This window comes from Neoarius graeffei, chromosome 22, assembly GCF_027579695.1.
Source record: "Neoarius graeffei isolate fNeoGra1 chromosome 22, fNeoGra1.pri, whole genome shotgun sequence".
NCBI classification, from domain to species: domain Eukaryota; kingdom Metazoa; phylum Chordata; class Actinopteri; order Siluriformes; family Ariidae; genus Neoarius; species Neoarius graeffei.
Window position 1 is genome coordinate 30,482,085 of NC_083590.1, and position 18,505 is coordinate 30,500,589.

The following is an 18,505-nucleotide window of genomic DNA, read 5'->3' on the forward strand; positions in this document are numbered from 1 at the left end:
AGCTGATATCCTAGTAGTAGAGTAGCCAATCAGAGTGCGTGACTGCGCATATCCAGTGAATGTGAATAGAATAAAACATCATATACCTGGAGAAAAGAACCTGATAGATGTGGTTAGAATCTGGTAGAACTGAAGAGAAGAACCTGATAGGCCTGTAGGGATGAAACCGATAGACCTGATTGGAACCTGGAGAGAAGAAACTAGTAAGCCTGGTTAGGAGGGAAGAAGCTGATAGACCTGGTTAGTAGGGGAGAGCGGGGTAAGATGAGCCAGGGGGTAAGATGAGCCACCCCCTGTTTCTAAGAAACAGTAAACAAATGTGACCATGTGACCACATTCAAAGGGGGCCGGGACCATTTACTTACACTTGTGGAGAGGAGCACCACATGTCAAACTAGGTGAGGGACATATTTATAAAAATGTGTTTTTGTGCTTTCTAAGTCAATTCCATGTTTGTCCACAGTGAAGATGATTTAGAGAAGACAAAAGTAGAATAATATTTAGACACATTAGGGTTAAGTTAGTGGCTTTCTAAGCTATGATATGAATGCTAATAAAAATAATTTTGATTAGCCTAATCCCCTTTATTAGCATTTTTCTACAAAATGGTGGCCATGGGGTAAGATGAGCCATTAGATGTGGGGCAAGTTGAGCCACTGGCTCAACTTACCCCATTGGTGGCTGAGCTTACCCAATATGGATGACACTTAAGTTTTCACATTTACTGGTCATATATGACAACAACATATATATATATATATATATATATATATATATATATATATATATATATATATATATATGACATCAGATGAGGAAAACCAGTTGTTAGATGTGGGGGATTATGTTGTGGCAAAATACACGGGGAAGAAGAAAGTGCATTTCTTCATTGGCCAGATAATCAAATTGGATGTCTTCGAAATAGAGGCAAGATTTCTCAAAAGAAGCCGGTCATGCCATGGCTCTGCAAGAAAGCCAACCTTTATCTTCAAAGAGAAAGATGAGGCTGTCCTGTCAAGACAGGATATTGTGAAAAAATTGCCCCGCCCCTTTACTGTTGGGGGGACAGCACGGAGGGAGAGGCAAATGGTGTTCCCTTGCCATTTGAACGCTTGGAACATTGAATAATGATGAAATGATTGAATGATTGATGGAATGATTGCTGCATGTTTTAGCAATGTTTTAACCTACTGAAAGAAATAAGATTCTTTTGGCACTGTTCTACTGTTTTAGTAATTTCTATAATATAGTATATCTCTCATTCCCTCTCTAACCATCCCTCTTTCTATCTATCTACGCATATCTCTCTCTCTATCCATCTATCTATCCCTCCCTATCCCATCTCGTTCTATCACCTCTCTCTTCATCTCCCCTTCTCTATGCAACGGCCCTATCCCCCACTTGATTGACTTGACTTGATTCATTGATTGCATTTCTAATAATAAAAGTTGTTTACTTTGTTAACCTAACATGTTTTGTGTTGGCTCAATTTACCCCACACAGTGGCTCATCTTACCCCGTGCATGGGGTAAGTTGAGCCACTTGACATTTTTTTTTCAAGAGGTAATATCACTCTAACCATAAGAGCTTATCAATTATGTTTTGCTCAGATAGTAACAGTACACTTTGAAATTTGGTATGGTATGTAGACTGGAAGCAAAAATGGCTTTAACATGTAGTTATGATGAAAAATGTAAAAAGTGGCTCATCTTACCCCACTCTCCCCTACCTGATAAGGCTGGAGACAAGAACTTAATAGACAATGAGATTTGTTGCTAGATAGTAATTCTGAACTGTGTATTAATACCAACATACTAGGTTTCACCCAAAATCCCATCGAACCATCTTCACCACACTTGGCATCCAACAAATTGTAATTCCACTGCCCCCTACCCCCTGTAACTCCACCCTGGTTTCATTCAAACCTGCAGAAATGAACACCAGTTGGCACTCAACTGAGCAACACAGCTTTGTTTGAACTATATAAAGCTATGGAGTGTTTAAACTCAACTGTGTTTTGAAAGGACACCCAGGTAAAGTTTCGAGACAGTTTGAAAATCCACACAGCCGTTTCCTGTGTTCTGCCCCATTCATTCCCATCAGGGTTACAATGGCTCGGAATGCTTTAATTGTGCCAGTCTGAAACGGATGCCAACTTTCCATCTGCAGCACAAGCTGGAACTAAATAGCTCTTGCTTAAGGCACAACTGTCTCTGCACCTTATTTACTAAAGTGTAGAGAAATCCGCAGGGGGAGTGGATGTTCATCCCATTACATCATTCACTCACATGGAAGGAAAGACATATATCAGGAAACACACCCAAGAAGACATTTACCTTGAGTCATATAGCGTGCTGGGAAAAATGGTTTAGCCAGGAGGCGAAGGGCATGAGCAAAGTCTCGGTCATCTTTCAAAGAGCCAGCCGCAAACATATCACTTGTTTTATCTTGTTTTATTTCTAAAAAAGGAAAAAAAAAACCTAACCACCTCATCGATCAGGCACTGGTAATAGACTAAAGAATCTGCAGAAAGAGCTCTCTTTCCAATCCTACAGCAATGCAGTGATGAGGTACCAAATACCACTGACACCAAATGTGGCTCTGTAACAAATCCTGACTCAAGACTATACATATAGTCGGAGGAAGATTTTACTGGAAACTATCTGGTACTGACTACATTACATTACAGGCATTTAACAGACGATCTTATCAAGAGCGATGTATAACATACCCAGAGCAGCCTGAGGATCTGTTGGGGTTTAGGTGCCTTGCTCAAGGGCACTTCAGCCATTCTTGCTGGTCCAGGGAATCAAACCGGTGACCTTTTGGTCCAAAAGCTCATCTCATCTCATCTCATTATCTCTAGCCGCTTTATCCTGTTCTTCAGGGTCGCAGGCAAGCTGGAGCCTATCCCAGCTGACTACGGGCGAAAGGCGGGGTACACCCTGGACAAGTCGCCAGGTCATCACAGGGCTGACACATAGACACAGACAACCATTCACACTCACATTCACACCTACGGTCAATTTAGAGTCACCAGTTAACCTAACCTGCATGTCTTTGGACTGTGGGGGAAACCGGAGCACCCGGAGGAAACCCACGCGGACACGGGGAGAACATGCAAACTCCGCACAGAAAGGCCCTCGCCGGCCGCGGGGCTCGAACCCGGACCTTCTTGCTGTGAGGCGACAGCGCTAACCACTACACCACCGTGCCGCCCTGGTCCAAAAGCTGCTTCTCTAAACTTTAGGCCATGGCTCCCCCATGACTAATGGTACACAATTAGTAAAACATTTTAAACGTAGCCAGGCGTACCTCGTTTAACTGAAAACGAGGTATGGATGGTATGGATGTCTTCATCATAGGGTAGGAAGCAAATTCTTTACATAATGCCCAGGTCAGACGGCAGGCTGCAACTAATTTTCAACAACTGGTCTTGCGTCGACGCATGATGACGCAGATAATAGCAGAGTGTTGCAGAGGGTCTTTAGTAGAGGCAGGTTGACGGAAGTGGATCACGATCTGTTTGCATTTTAGCTGCAATTCGCTTCCAATTGGTGCAAATCAACCTGTAGAGGCAGGCGATCGTGCAATGCTTGAGTGACCAATCGCAGGTTGAAGCAGGTAGTGGCAGCTAGACGCAGGCTGACGCAGGGGAAGACAAGTCTTTAGAGATGACTGCGATGCATCGCAGGTAAACACAGACTGCACCTGCAAATAGTTGACAACAACCTGCGAGCAATCTTATGGTCTTATATTTTTTAAAGGTTTTCTGTGCGCTGCATCATCCTGCGTCTGCTTCCGACTGGTTGCGTCCTGTTGTAACGGCTTAAAAAGTCTGCGTCTTGCAATACATCTGACCACAATGAAGGATTTGATGCAAAATGCCTGCGTCCACCTGCGATCGGTCGGGTGGCGATCACAGCATTCGTCTTTCGGCCGTCTGACCTGGGCATAAATATGGACACACAATTTGATCCGAAATGAGCAAGCCAATGGTAAGAAGTGGAAAGAAAATCCTCTCAAAGGAACAACATGGGCAACAGAAGAACATAAGGAAGAAACCTTGACAGGAACCAGACTCAAAAGGGAACCTATCCTCTTCTGGGTGACTAGTGCAGTTATAAAACATTGCCATCTTCTTCTTCTTTCAGCTGCTCCTGTACATTCGGGGTAGCCACAGCGGATCTCTTCTGCATGTTTGATTTGGCACAGGTTTTACACTAGGCACCCTTCCTGACGTAACCCTGCCCAATCTATCCAGGCTTGGAGACCAGCACTAAGTATGCACTGGCTTGTATAACCCCAGTGGCTGGGTATTTTACCTAATCTGCATGTCTTTGGACTGTGAGGGAAACCGGAGCACCCGGAGGGAACCCACGCAGACACAGGGAGAACATGCAAACTCCACACAGAAAGGCTCCCGTTAGCCATGAGGTTCGAACCCAGAACCTTCTTGCTGTGAGGCAATAGTGCTAACCACTACACCATCGTGCCACCAAATTATAAAACAATCAAACAGTTCTAAATGCGTTGAACATCTTGTTAATAAAAGTCCTGGGATGATCAGAGGACAGGTTTCATGATTACAGCAGCAGCAAAGGTAAAATTTTGGTAGAAACTATTTTTGGGGGATCTACAGTGCTGAGCGTAAATGAGTGCACCCCCTTTGAAAAGTAACATTTTAAACAATATCTCAATGAACACAAACAATTTCCAAAATGTTGACAAGACAAAGTTTAATATAACATCTGTTTAACTTATAACGTGAAAGTAAGGTTAATAATATAACTTAGATTACACATTTTTCAGTTTTACTCAAATTAGGGTGGTGCAAAAATGAGTACACCCCACAACAAAAACTACTCCATCTAGTACTTTGTATGGCCTCCATGATTTTTAATGACAGCACCAAGTCTTCTAGGCATGGAATGAACAAGTTGGCGACATTTTGCAACATCAATCTTTTTTCATTTTTCAACAACGACCTCTTTTAGTGACTGGATGCTGGATGGAGAGCGATGCTCAACTTGTCTCTTCAGAATTCCCCAAAGAAAATAATTTCTTTACACCACAAAGGTGAAGGCTACAAGAAGATCAGCAAAGCTTTACTTATCAGTCAGAATACTGTAGCAAAAGTGGTACAACAATTTAAGAAAGATGGAACTGCAACCATCTCACAGAGACGTCCAGGTCGTCCACGGAAGTTAACACCTCGACAGGAGTGTCTTCTGATGAGAAGGGTTGAAGAAAATCGGCATGCAAGTTCACTGCAGTTATCTAAAGAAGTAGAAAGCCAAACTGGGGTGACTATTTTCCGTGACACAATATGGCGTACACTGCAGAGGAATGGCATGCATGGATGCCGTCCACGAAAGAAGCCTCTCCTAAAGCCCAGGCACAAAAAAGCCTGCCTAGAGTTTGCCAGGGCCCATGCTGACAAAGATGAAGACTACTGGGACTCTATACTCTGGAGTGATGAGACCAAGATAAATGTTTTTGGAACTGATGGCTTCAAAACTATATGGCGTCGCAAAAGTGAGGAATACAAAGAAAAATGCATGGTGCCTACAGTGAACCATGGTGGTGGCAGTGTCCTTATGTGGGGCTGCATGAGTGCTGCTGGTGTCGGGGAGCTGCATTTCATTGATGGCATCATGAATTCACAGATGTGTTGCTCTATACTGAAAGAGAAGATGCTACCATCACTCCGTGCCTGTGGTCGTCGTGCACGTTTCACGTTATAAGTTTAACAGATGTTATATTAAACTTTGTCTTGTCAACATTTTGGAAATTAATTGTGTTCATTGGGATATTGTTTAAAATGCTACTTTTCAAAGGGGGTGCACTCATTTACGCTGAGCACCGTATGTGGGATCATCCACAGCATTGGTGTGGAATACACCACACCACTTGGTGTCCTTCAGTCGACATGAAAATACATGTTTTCTCCGGGTGAATTTCAAATGCCTTCTGACTCTATGCATGTAAGGCAGTAGGTAGGGTGTGCGGTTCCGGTACGTTATACTCCATGTAGAGAGCTTACTTCAAAATCAGCTCACAAGTGAAATAGCTACAAGAAAACATCCCTGAGATAAATAAATAAAAACAAATCTGAGATGTAGACTGGATCATAAAATTGTGATGTTGCTTCTTGGATATTTAAAAAGAAAGAGGGAAAAATTTTTCTTGTTAAATTACTGAAGATTTCTATTCAGTTAGACAAAAGATCCCAGACACATACTGCATCACAGTAAATGATGGTTGTACTGGAACAATCCGTCTTGCTAATTCAGCATGGGTTCTTGCATGTGGCTCTGCTCGCTTGGTGGTAGAAATAGCGACAGCATGTGGGATTACAGTTCATGTGCCGAGCTGAATTGCACCGTCTGCTGGAAAAGTGAAATAAGAATGCTCCAGCTAGCCACGTGTATAGTCAGCTGATCAGGCCTTTCCTTCCTCATCTATGTCTGCATCGAACATGAAAAGCATGTGAGAAAGATCTAAAGTATTTCTCTTCTGTACGTATACCTACCGTACCACTGTATGTTGTTTGGGTGTCACTTTCATTTCGAGTCTTCATCCATAATCCAACATTAACACAATCTGTTCATTTCATGCACAAAATACACAAACACTACCGAACGTGACTCAAAATCTCCTAAATAAATGATACCGAAGACCATTTCTTTGAATCTTTTTTCAATCAGAGCACCAGTGAAGTATTGATGCCTGGTGGCAACTATTCTCATAGTTCAGTATTGTATAGTTTAACTTAGAAATAAGCTTGTAGCCACTCTATCCAAAATTCTACTCATCTGTTTGTTTTTTATGTTGAGTATGTTGGCTTTGAAACCGATGAGGCAAACAACTGCAAATGGCTAGAGGAAACATTTTTGTGAGTGGTAGAGAAATGAATGCACAAAAGGACGATGGAAATTGAACATAATCAATGAAAATCATTCAGTCTGGTTTTTAGCAGAGCACAGTTCAGCTGATGTGTGAAGAGTACTGAAAAACTGAACTGATGTTTGTTAGTAGTTGGAATTATTGTATCATTTAAAGATAAAAATTAGGTGATTTTAAATTTCATGACAACAACACATCCCAAAAAAGTTGGGACAAGGCCATGTTTACCACTGTGAGACATCCCCTTTTCTCTTTACAACAGTCTGTAAACGTCTGGGGACTGAGGAGACAAGTTGCTCAAGTTTAGGGATAGGAATGTTAACCCATTCTTGTCTAATGTAGGATTCTAGTTGCTCAACTGTCTTAGGTCTTTTTTGTCGTATCTTCCGTTTTATGATGCGCCAAATGTTTTCTATGGGTGAAAGATCTGGACTGCAGGCTGGCCAGTTCAGTACCCGGACCCTTCTTCTACGCAGCCATGATGCTGTAATTGATGCAGTATGTGGTTTGGCATTGTCATGTTGGAAAATGCAAGGTCTTCCCTGAAAGAGACGTCGTCTGGATGGGAGCATATGTTGCTCTAGAACCTGGTTATACCTTTCAGCATTGATGGTGTCTTTCCAGATGTGTAAGCTGCCCATGCCACACGCACTAATGCAACCCCATACCATCAGAGATGCAGGCTTCTGAACTGAGCACTGATAACAACTTGGGTCGTCCTTCTCCTCTTTAGTCCGAATGACACGGCGTCCCTGATTTCCATAAAGAGCTTCAAATTTTGATTCGTCTGACCACAGAACAGTTTTCCACTTTGCCACAGTCCATTTTAAATGAGCCTTGGCCCAGAGAAGACGTCTGCGCTTCTGGATCATGTTTAGATACGGCTTCTTCTTTGAACTATAGAGTTTTAGCTGGCAACGGCGGATGACACGGTGAATTGTGTTCACAGATAATGTTCTCTGGAAATATTCCTGAGCCCATTTTGTGATTTCCAATACAGAAGCATGCCTGTATGTGATGCAGTGCCGTCTAAGGGCCCGAAGATCACGGGCACCCAGTATGGTTTTCCGGCCTTGACCCTTACGCACAGAGATTCTTCCAGATTCTCTGAATCTTTTGATGATATTATGCACTGCAGATGATGATATGTTCAAACTCTTTGCAATTTTACACTGTCAAACTCCTTTCTGATATTGCTCCACTATTTGTCAGCGCAGAATTAGGGGGATTGGTGATCCTCTTCCCATCTTTACTTCTGAGAGCCGCTGCCACGCCAAGATGCTCTTTTAATACCCAGTCATGTTAATGACCTATTGCCAATTGACCTAATGAGTTGCAATTTGGTCCTCCAGCTGTTCCTTTTTTGTACCTTTAACTTTTCCAGCCTCTTATTGCCCCGTCCCAACTTTTTTGAGATGTGTTGCTGTCATGAAATTTCAAATGAGCCAATATTTGGCATGAAATTTCAAAATGTCTCACTTTCGACATTTGATATGTTGTCTATGTTCTATTGTGAATACAATATCAGTTTTTGAGATTTGTAAATTATTGCATTCCGTTTTTATTTACAATTTGTACTTTGTCCCAACTTTGGCATCGGGGTTGTAGTCAAACAGCTTAGATAAATGCGCAGGCAAAGATCATTTCTATGGATCGTCCGCTACATCGTCTCATGCTCATGCATACTGCAAGACATCTGAATTTAGCTTTAAATTTCTTTATTTGGCTTTATTACACCTGAAACAGGATACCACTGAGTCTCGAGTCAGTAACCCAACCATGGCAGTTTGGCAGTGCTAAGATTTAAACTTACATCCTTCAGATCAGATCAGTCGTCCAAAGCCGTAACGATCGATCCACCTTCAGCGCCTGGTTCTGTGGCTTCGTTTCGAATACTTATCACATTTATAGCAGAGCTCCATACTTAGGAGAATATGGTAATGCATCGACCTGATTTTTGATGGCTTTTGCAACCGTACAACGTCCGTACAGACATATGAACAACGTAAATACGACCACCGGACAATGAAATGTGTATCTTTATTTACATAAGATAGGTAGATGGGTTTTTATCCAGCACTTATTTTTAATTTGCTTTTTGAAAAAAATTAAAAATAACGTGGGATTATTGACTAACACATTTTACGGAAACTATTCACAAAAGTTTCATATAACCCGATACATAAATATTGTATAGTTCAATAGCAATCATGAGCATCTTTCCTTAGTGTTAGATAATCGAAAACTACTGTGGATTGATATCAATTCGTTCTTATGTCTGATAATATTCAATCATAACTATACAGTAATGATATAAAGTGAAAGCACTGGTTCACTGCTGTCCACCAGGCACCCAGCAGAGTCACACCATAATAAACGTTGTGGTGTTGTTTCTGGCACATGGCACGTGGTGTCAAAGAAAGGAATAAATATGTATTCATAACTGTGATACGTATCTCATTATTGGTCTCACTGTCACAAGACAATGCAGGAATTTATTGACGTGAAATACACTACATTACACAATTCAAAGGTTCATATGCTATATGATTATCCATACATGACACTGTTTTGATGGAATAAAAACACGTGTACTATTCCCTTCTAGCAGGTTTCATTCATTTGGTTTGATAGCATGCAATACTGTTAGCATATCGCTTATCCTACGTGTATTACGTCACTCTACCTGATGGAGAATGAGCGTTGAATATGGTTTACGATACTGCATGGTTGTCAAGACAACATGACATCACACGTCAGAGACGTAAAACTTCCACGCTAGCGAGCAACTGTGACAATTTGTAAAGAAACATGGGTGCCAGGTTAGCTTTGATAAATGCGGAAGATTTTGAGAGAATTTTGAAAGAGAAAGACGTGCTGAACACCCAAAAGGAATGTGCATATAATAATAATGGCTTTTTTCATGGTATATCAGATATATTCCATTCATGTAGCATGATATTGAACTTGTCTTCAACTCATTCAAGATCATACTAACTGAATGGAATATATCTATCACTCAACGTTAGCCAATATCCATCCATCTATTATCCATAACCGCTTATCCTGTGCAGGGTTGCAGGCAAGCTGGAGTCTATCCCAGCTGACTACGGGCAAAAGGTGGGGTACACCCTGGACAAGTCGCCAGATTATCACAGATCTGACACACAGAGACAAACAACCATTCACACTCACATTCACACCTACGGTCAATTTAGAGTCACCAGTTAACCTAACCTGCATGTCTTTGGACTGTCGGGGAAACCGGAGCACCCGGAGGAAACCCACGCAGACACAGCATGCAAACTTGACACTGAAAGGCCCCCGTCGGCCACTGGACTCAAACGTAGAACCTTCTTGCTGTGAGGCGAAGGTACTAACCACTACACCACCACAGCCAATATCCATCCATCCATTCATTATCTGTAACTGCTTATCCTGTGTAGGGTCGCAGGCAAGCTGGAGCCTATCCCAGCTGACTACGGGCGAAAGGCGGGGTACACCCTGGACAAGTCGCCAGGTCATCACAGGGCTGACACATAGACACAGACAACCATTCACACTCACATTCACACCTACGCTCAATTTAGAGTCACCAGTTAACCTAACCTGCATGTCTTTGGACTGTCGGGGAAACCGGAGCACCCGGAGGAAACCCACGCAGACGCAGCATGCAAACTCCACACAGAAAGACCCCCGTCGGCCACTGGACTCGAACCCAGAACCTTCTTGCTGTGAGGCGACAGTGCTAACCACTACACCACCACAGCCAATATTACAGTATTTAAATATTATTATTCTATTCAGGTTGGTTTTGTGGCCCTTGCAAATATTTTGCTTTTACACTCATCGGGAGCTCTGCTGTTAGGCAGTGCCTGAATATATGTAAAATACTGTGAAATTAAGGAAAAATTAAGATCACTTCTTTTCCAGCCAGTCTTTGTATCAAACCCTGTTACTTTGTTGCTTCAACTTTTAGCACAATGCCGTGACTGACCACTAGGGGGCGCAGTGTGGCAAAAGTTTTCACAAATACCTGTAACAAAAGTAACTATTTTATTCCATACAGAAGCAAAACCACCAATTAGACTTCATCCAGACTCTAAATATTTATTTTAAATGTTTTCTGAAAGGGAGCACTGAATTAATTGCAAGGCTATCTATCTATCTATCTATCTATCTATCTATCTATCTATCTATCTATCTATCTATCTATTAATTTTTGTTTTCCCTAGGAGATCACATTGCAATTTTCTGAGATAAGATCATGCAGAAGAGAATGTGTTCCAAGCCCAGAGAGAAGCCTGCTCTCCCTCTTCACTGAGATGGACACAGGACAGAGACTCCTGCCAATCTGAATACAGTGATGGGGAATAAAAAGTGTGTTCATACCTACAAGCAATCGATAAATCCACTCAATAAAGACAACATTAATCCACAGAAAAGCCGATGCGTCCGGAATTGTAAACCCTTTCTCTTTCTTTTTTTTTTTGGTGTAATCCACTTTTCTCTTTTCAACACTTCCCCTCTTGTCTTTTAACAGGGTAAGGGGCCGATTAGAGCTGAGGAATCCTTCTTGTCCAACTTCTATCGTTTCCCCTCCCCTCACTGTGGTTAAAAAAAAGAAAGAAAGAAAGAAAAAAAAGAAAAAAAGTTTTCCTTCTCTGCCTCCTTCTCCGGTTTATGGAAGGCCAAAAGGGACCCAACTCCATCCATCTATCTATCCATCCATCCATCCATCATCTATAACTGCTTATCCTGTCCTACAGGGTCAGCGAGGCAGGGTACACCCTGGACACCACCAGGTCATCACAGGGCTGACACATAGACAACCATTCACACTCACATTCACACCTACGGTCAATTTAGAGTCACCAGTTAACCTAACCTGCATGTCTTTGGACTGTGGGGGAAACCGGAGCACCCGGAGGAAACCCACGCGGACACGGGGAGAACATGCAAACTCCACACAGAAAGGCCCTCACCGGCCACGGGGCTCGAACCCGGACCTTCTTGCTGTGAGGCGACAGCGCTAACCACTACACCACCGTGCCGCCCTGACGTCATAGATCAATTTGCATATTAATTTTTCATCAAGCTGTATCAGACGGCATGGTGGTGTAGTGGTTAGCGCTGTCGCCTCACAGCAAGAAGGTCCTGGGTTCGAGCCCCGGGGCCGGCGAGGGCCTTTCTGTGTGGAGTTTGCATGTTCTCCCCGTGTCCGCGTGGGTTTCCTCCGGGTGCTCCGGTTTCCCCCACAGTCCAAAGACATGCAGGTTAGGTTAACTGGTGACTCTAAATTGACCGTAGGTGTGAATGTGAGTGTGAATGGTTGTCTGTGTCTATGTGTCAGCCCTGTGATGACCTGGCGACTTGTCCAGGGTGTACCCCGCCTTTCGCCCGTAGTCAGCTGGGATAGGCTCCAGCTTGCCTGCGACCCTGTAGAAGGATAAAGCGGCTAGAGATAATGAGATGAGATCAAGCTGTATCATATTACATATCAAATTACAAATTAGGGTACATGAAGAAGGAGGGTTTTCACTTACTGTAGAGTTTTATCAGAATCGAAAATAATCATTTAGAATTTATTTCTTAACCCTTTCACCACTGCAAACTGTTATATCAGACTGGAAAATATGGAATCTTTCAGCACAACAAACCACAAAAGTGGTCACGTGTATTGGTCACTGTTATCACGGTCTCACTGTAATAGGGAAAGCCATGTGTATTCTCTGTGCTGATGGGTTGAGAAAGTCAGATTTCCCAGAATTTTCTACAACGTAATTTTGATAAGCACAATGTTATTTTATCTTAATTTGTTTTTTCCTTCTGTCTTTCGGTAAATATTAGTGGATAAAACACGAATTTATCTGTGTTCAGTTTATTGTCATAAGGGTTACATATTCTCGAAATAGAGTTCCTCTAGTTTCCAACACCACCAAATACACCACTATGGCACACACTGTCTAGTTCACTAGATTTCCTTTAAAAATTGTGTCCTGGTTTATACTGAATTTATCACAAAGTTATAAAGTGTGAATGGTGTTTCTTATATAAAGTTATATAGTCTATATAGAAGTCTGTAAATTACGTTCCACAGTGGCAAAAGAGTCAAATAAACTGTTCCATGAAGCATGAAGTAATATTTGGTCATGGCATCACAAACAAAAGTTTTGCACATTTACAAAATACTATACAGGCTATCATGAACGCAGACAAAACATCAGTAGCCAAGAAAGGAGAGATTCCATGGAGGAAATTGACTCAATTAAATCACATTTAAATATCAGCAAGAAGAGAGCTTAAAACAAAGAATGAAGTCATGTGAGAGTGACACAAACAGTGGTGATCAGTGATTGGTCATTGGGAAAAAGTGGTGATCAGTGATTGGTCATTGTGAAACAGTGGTGATCTGTGATTGGTCATTGTGAAACAGTGGTGATCGGTGATTAGTTATTGAGAAACAGCAGTGATCAGTGATTGTTCAGTGGGGAACAGTGGTGATCAGTCATTGATCATTGGGAAACAGTCGGGATCACTGATTGGTCATTGGGAAACAGTGGTGATCAGTGATCGATCATTGGGAAACAGTGGGGATCACGGATTGGTTACTGGGGAAACTGGTGATCAGTCATTGATCATTGGGAAACAGTCGAGATCACTGATTGGTCATTGGGAAACAGTGGGGATCACGGATTGGTTACTGGGGAAACTGGTGATCAGTCACTGATCATTGGGAAACAGTCGGGATCACTGAGTGGTCATTGGGAAACAGTGGGGATCACAGATTGGTTACTGGGGAAACAGTGGTGGTCAGTGATTGGTCATTGTGAAACAGTGGTGATCAGTGATTGGTCATTGGGAAACAGCAGTAATCAGTGTTTGGTTATTGGGAAACAAGGGTGATCAGTGATTGGTCATTGTGAAACAGTGGTGATCGGTGATTAGTTATTGAGAAAGAGCAGTGATCAGTGATTGTTCAGTGGGGAACGGTGGTGATCAGTGATTAATCATTGGAAAACAGTGGGGATCACAGATTGGTTACTGGGGAAACAGTGGTGGTCAGTGATTGGTCATTGTGAAACAGTGGCGATCAGTGATTGGTCATTGGGAAAAAGTGGTGATCAGTGATTGTTCATTGTGAAACAGTGGTGATCGGTGATTGGTCATTGGGAAACAGCAGTGATCAGTGTTTGGTTATTGGGAAACAAGGGTGATCAGTGATTGGTCATTGTGAAACAGTGGTGATCGGTGATTGGTCATTGGGAAACAGCAGTGATCAGTGTTTGGTTATTGAGAAACAGCAGTGATCAGTGATTGATCAGTGGGGAACAGTGGTGATCAGTGATTGGTCACTGGGAAACAGTGATGATCAGTGATTGGTCACTGGGAAACTGGTGATCAGTGACTGGTTGCAAGCATTAGGCAGTGATGATGTGTTGAGTGAACCTTCTCTCTCAACTCGTATAACAGCAGCTGTGATGTGAGCCATATTGATTTCACGACTGTTCACTAATGTGTACTCAAGAAGCGGTTAGATTTGTCACTAGGCTATTTTTTTAGTATGAAAGTTGCTAAAGGGTAACACTGAAAGGGGCAGTCTTACAATAACTGAGTGAAATGTCACTTCCAGTCACTAATCTACATGGAGTTAAACAGTTCTTCTGAGAAGTTAAAATTTTCTGCTGAAATATCCAGCTTGGTTTAAGCAGTTACAAGCTCCCAAACCACAGGCTGAGCAGCTCAAGCTAGTTGACCAAGTGTCATTAACTGCCAGACTGCAGTCCAGTTTAGGATCCAACAAAGTATTCCAGTGGACCAAATTAAATCCGTGAAAAAAATATTGTAGCAGAGCAGAAGTATTAAAAAAAAAAAAGCTAGTTCAGCAACTCTACTTTTCCAAACATGAACCAGCTCAGCTTCTGGAACAGTTCCTCTGTTGTGGCTTATCAAGTAATGTGCATTTATGTAAATTATTGAACTGAATTGAATTACAGACGAGTAACAGGACAGAAAGTGGATAGTTTTCAGAAATATTTCATTTTATTTACCCTCTTTTGGTCTCGTTAGTGAACTGCTGACTTCTTTAAAAAGAAAGTCAACACCAAAATATGAATGTTTAATGAGTGATGGACAGAGACAGAGTCTGTGTATGTGTTCTCCTCATGTCAATTTCAAAATGCATGACTCAACTCATCTCTTCAGAGTCTGTGGTCCTTGTCAAAAGTAGTAAATGTGAATATCGGGGCGAAACACAGAAAAAAAAACGTATTTATAGCCATATTAATCAAAATAATGAAAGTGGACTGACAAATTTTATTTGAATATAAATATAATAACTTGGGTATACCATTTTTGCCACATAGTCAGTATTGGTAGTATGGGCGCCGCCAGGGGGGAAAGGTAAGAACAATTCTAGGGGCCCAGCACTGCCATGGGGTCCTTTAAGGGGCTGATAATATGCTTTTAATGATTTTAATAAGACTTTTGAAATAACAACAATGCAATATTCCATCTGGTAAAATGAGCTAATTGAACAAGGTTGTCTATTTCTTGAGTTCTTCAACATATTGTCATTTAACCCTCCCCCTTTTGCGAAATGGTACGGTCCAGTTGTGGTAGAAGCGCGATGCGTTAAATCTGTGTGCTGATCAGTGCAACGCTACTTGCTGCTGTGTTGCGGTGCAGCAGCCAGCCAGCCAGCAGTGGAGTGCGTACAGTCTATGATCGCTAAATATGAAGAGTGGCTGTCAAAAACGTAAAGAAAGGCAGCTGAAAGCTGAGAGGGACCGGAGAGGCAGGCAACTGGTCACTCAGTTTTTCCCAAAGAAAGGTAGCCATCGCTCACATGTGTGTTCAAAATATTAGTGAATGGTAAATGAACAGTATGAACGTGGTTGGATTAGCCTATCAAGAGAACACTTTTACAGTTTGTACAGTGACATTTTTTCCATTTTAATAACTGAACTGACTTGTGTGATAAACAAGATGAAATATTACGTTATGCTGGTGCTAATAACTAGTGCTAATAACCAGTTTCATAACTAATGGGGTGCCCTAAATATGCACAGATTCAGCCTCAGGGGGACCTCCGCCCTACCAAACCACTGAACCCCCCTTTGGAGAAGGAGGTAAGCAGCAATACAACCTGTAAATGCTTTAGGATTGAAGCAGTCACATCACACATTTCACTACCAATTGTCCTAGCATAAGAAGGCATGTGGCAAAATCTTGAATTTTCATTTGTGATTGTAAATGCACCAGAATTAGTCACCGACCAGTTTTCATCTACAACCCCGATTCCAAAAAAGTTGGGACAAAGTACAAATTGTAAATAAAAACGGAATGCAATAATTTACAAATCTCAAAAACTGATATTGTATTCGCAATAGAACATAGACAACATATCAAATGTCAAAAGTGAGACATTTTGAAATTTCATGCCAAATATTGGCTCATTTGAAATTTCATGACAGCAACACATCTCAAAAAAGTTGGGTCAGGGGCAATAAGAGGCTGGAAAAGCTAAAGGTACAAAAAAGGAACAGCTGGAGGACCAAATTGCAACTCATCAGGTCAATTGGCAATAGGTCATTAACATGACTGGGTATAAAAAGAGCATCTTGGAGTGGCAGCGGCTCTCAGAAGTAAAGATGGGAAGAGGATCACCAATCCCCCTAATTCTGCACCGACAAATAGTGGAGCAGTATCAGAAAGGAGTTCGACAGTGTAAAATTGCAAAGAGTTTGAACATACAGTATCATCATCTACAGTGCATAATATCATCAAAAGATTCAGAGAATCTGGAAGAATCTCTGTGCGTAAGGGTCAAGGCCGGAAAACCATACTGGGTGCCCGTGATCTTCGGGCCCTTAGACGGCACTGCATCACATACAGGCATGCTTCTGTATTGGAAATCACAAAATGGGCTCAGGAATATTTCCAGAGAACATTATCTGTGAACACAATTCACCATGCCATCCGCCGTTGCCAGCTAAAACTCTATAGTTCAAAGAAGAAGCCGTATCTAAACATGATCCAGAAGCGCAGACGTCTTCTCTGGGCCAAGGCTCATTTAAAATGGACTGTGGCAAAGTGGAAAACTGTTCTGTGGTCAGACAAATCAAAATTTGAAGTTCTTTATGGAAATCAGGGACGCCGTGTCATTCGGACTAAAGAGGAGAAGGACGACCCAAGTTGTTATCAGCGCTCAGTTCAGAAGCCTGCATCTCTGATGGTATGGGGTTGCATTAGTGCGTGTGGCATGGGCAGCTTACACATCTGGAAAGACACCATCAATGCTGAAAGGTATATCCAGGTTCTAGAGCAACATATGCTCCCATCCAGACGACGTCTCTTTCAGGGAAGACCTTGCATTTTCCAACATGACAATGCCAAACCACATACTGCATCAATTACAGCATCATGGCTGCGTAGAAGAAGGGTCCGGGTACTGAACTGGCCAGCCTGCAGTCCAGATCTTTCACCCATAGAAAACATTTGCCGCATCATAAAATGGAAGATACGACAAAAAAAGACCTAAGACAGTTGAGTAACTAGAATCCTACATTAGCCAAGAATTCCTATCCCTAAACTTGAGCAACTTGTCTCCTCAGTCCCCAGACGTTTACAGACTGTTGTAAAGAGAAAAGGGGATGTCTCACAGTGGTAAACATGGCCTTGTCCCAACTTTTTTGAGATGTGTTGTTGTCATGAAATTTAAAATCACCTAATTTTTCTCTTTAAATGATACATTTTCTCAGTTTAAACATTTGATATGTCATCTATGTTCTATTCTGAATAAAATATGGAATTTTGAAACTTCCACATCATTGCATTCCGTTTTTATTTACAATTTGTACTTTGTCCCATCTTTTTTGGAATCGGGGTTGTAGTCCCTGGTAGGTTAATACATAAAATGTAATAACAAAGTCACAAACTCAAGGTCCATTGGCTATCAAAAGTCAAATAATGACAATAGTGCAATTGTGACGAGGGTGGGGGCCAAAATTCTAATCTTTCATGGGGCCCAAAATTTCTGGCGGCGCCCCTGATTGATTGGTAGAAACAGTATGGCAAATTGTTTTTAAGAAAACAGCACAACAGTGAGCTAATTAGATAATCCCATTTATTGATTCATTTTAACCAAATAATAAGGAAGGTTCAAAATAGTTTACCAGTAGGCAAAAATGGTATACCAATTTGAGCAGCTCAACCTACATTTTGGCAGCTGGTAAATGGTCAGACCAAAGAGACATTTTTTAGCAGGCCGTTTATACAATTTTCTTTCGGTTTCCTACAAAGGAAAACACATCTTGAAACGTCAAAAGACACATTAGAGACACATCTAAATTAAGGCCAGAGCAAATATTTTTAATACTTCGTTTCCAAAACATAGAAAAGACAATTTGTGGCATCATAGACAAGCTGCCAAATTGAATATGGGCCACTGGGCTGGACTGACCTAGTAAAGCCTCAGTTATACTCCCTTGCAGATGTGCACATGGACAGCTGCAGACAGCACAGATGTCTAAATGAAGTTATTATACTACTTAGTCTATTTTGAATCCATTTGGAGAATGTATTCTATACATGC

General features: G+C 41.7%; 1 protein-coding gene across 4 annotated transcripts in view; it reads right to left on the bottom strand.

The window, feature by feature from the left end:
* Positions 1-11,515, bottom strand: part of col16a1 (collagen, type XVI, alpha 1) — a 268,861-nt gene extending 257,346 nt beyond the window's left edge. For all 4 annotated transcript variants that reach the window (XM_060904731.1, XM_060904732.1, XM_060904733.1 and 1 more), the window contains exon 1: positions 11,302-11,515. The gene's annotated coding sequence lies outside the window, so the exon portion shown is untranslated. The remainder of the gene's footprint in view (positions 1-11,301) is intronic.
* Positions 11,516-18,505: the final 6,990 nt, after the last annotated feature.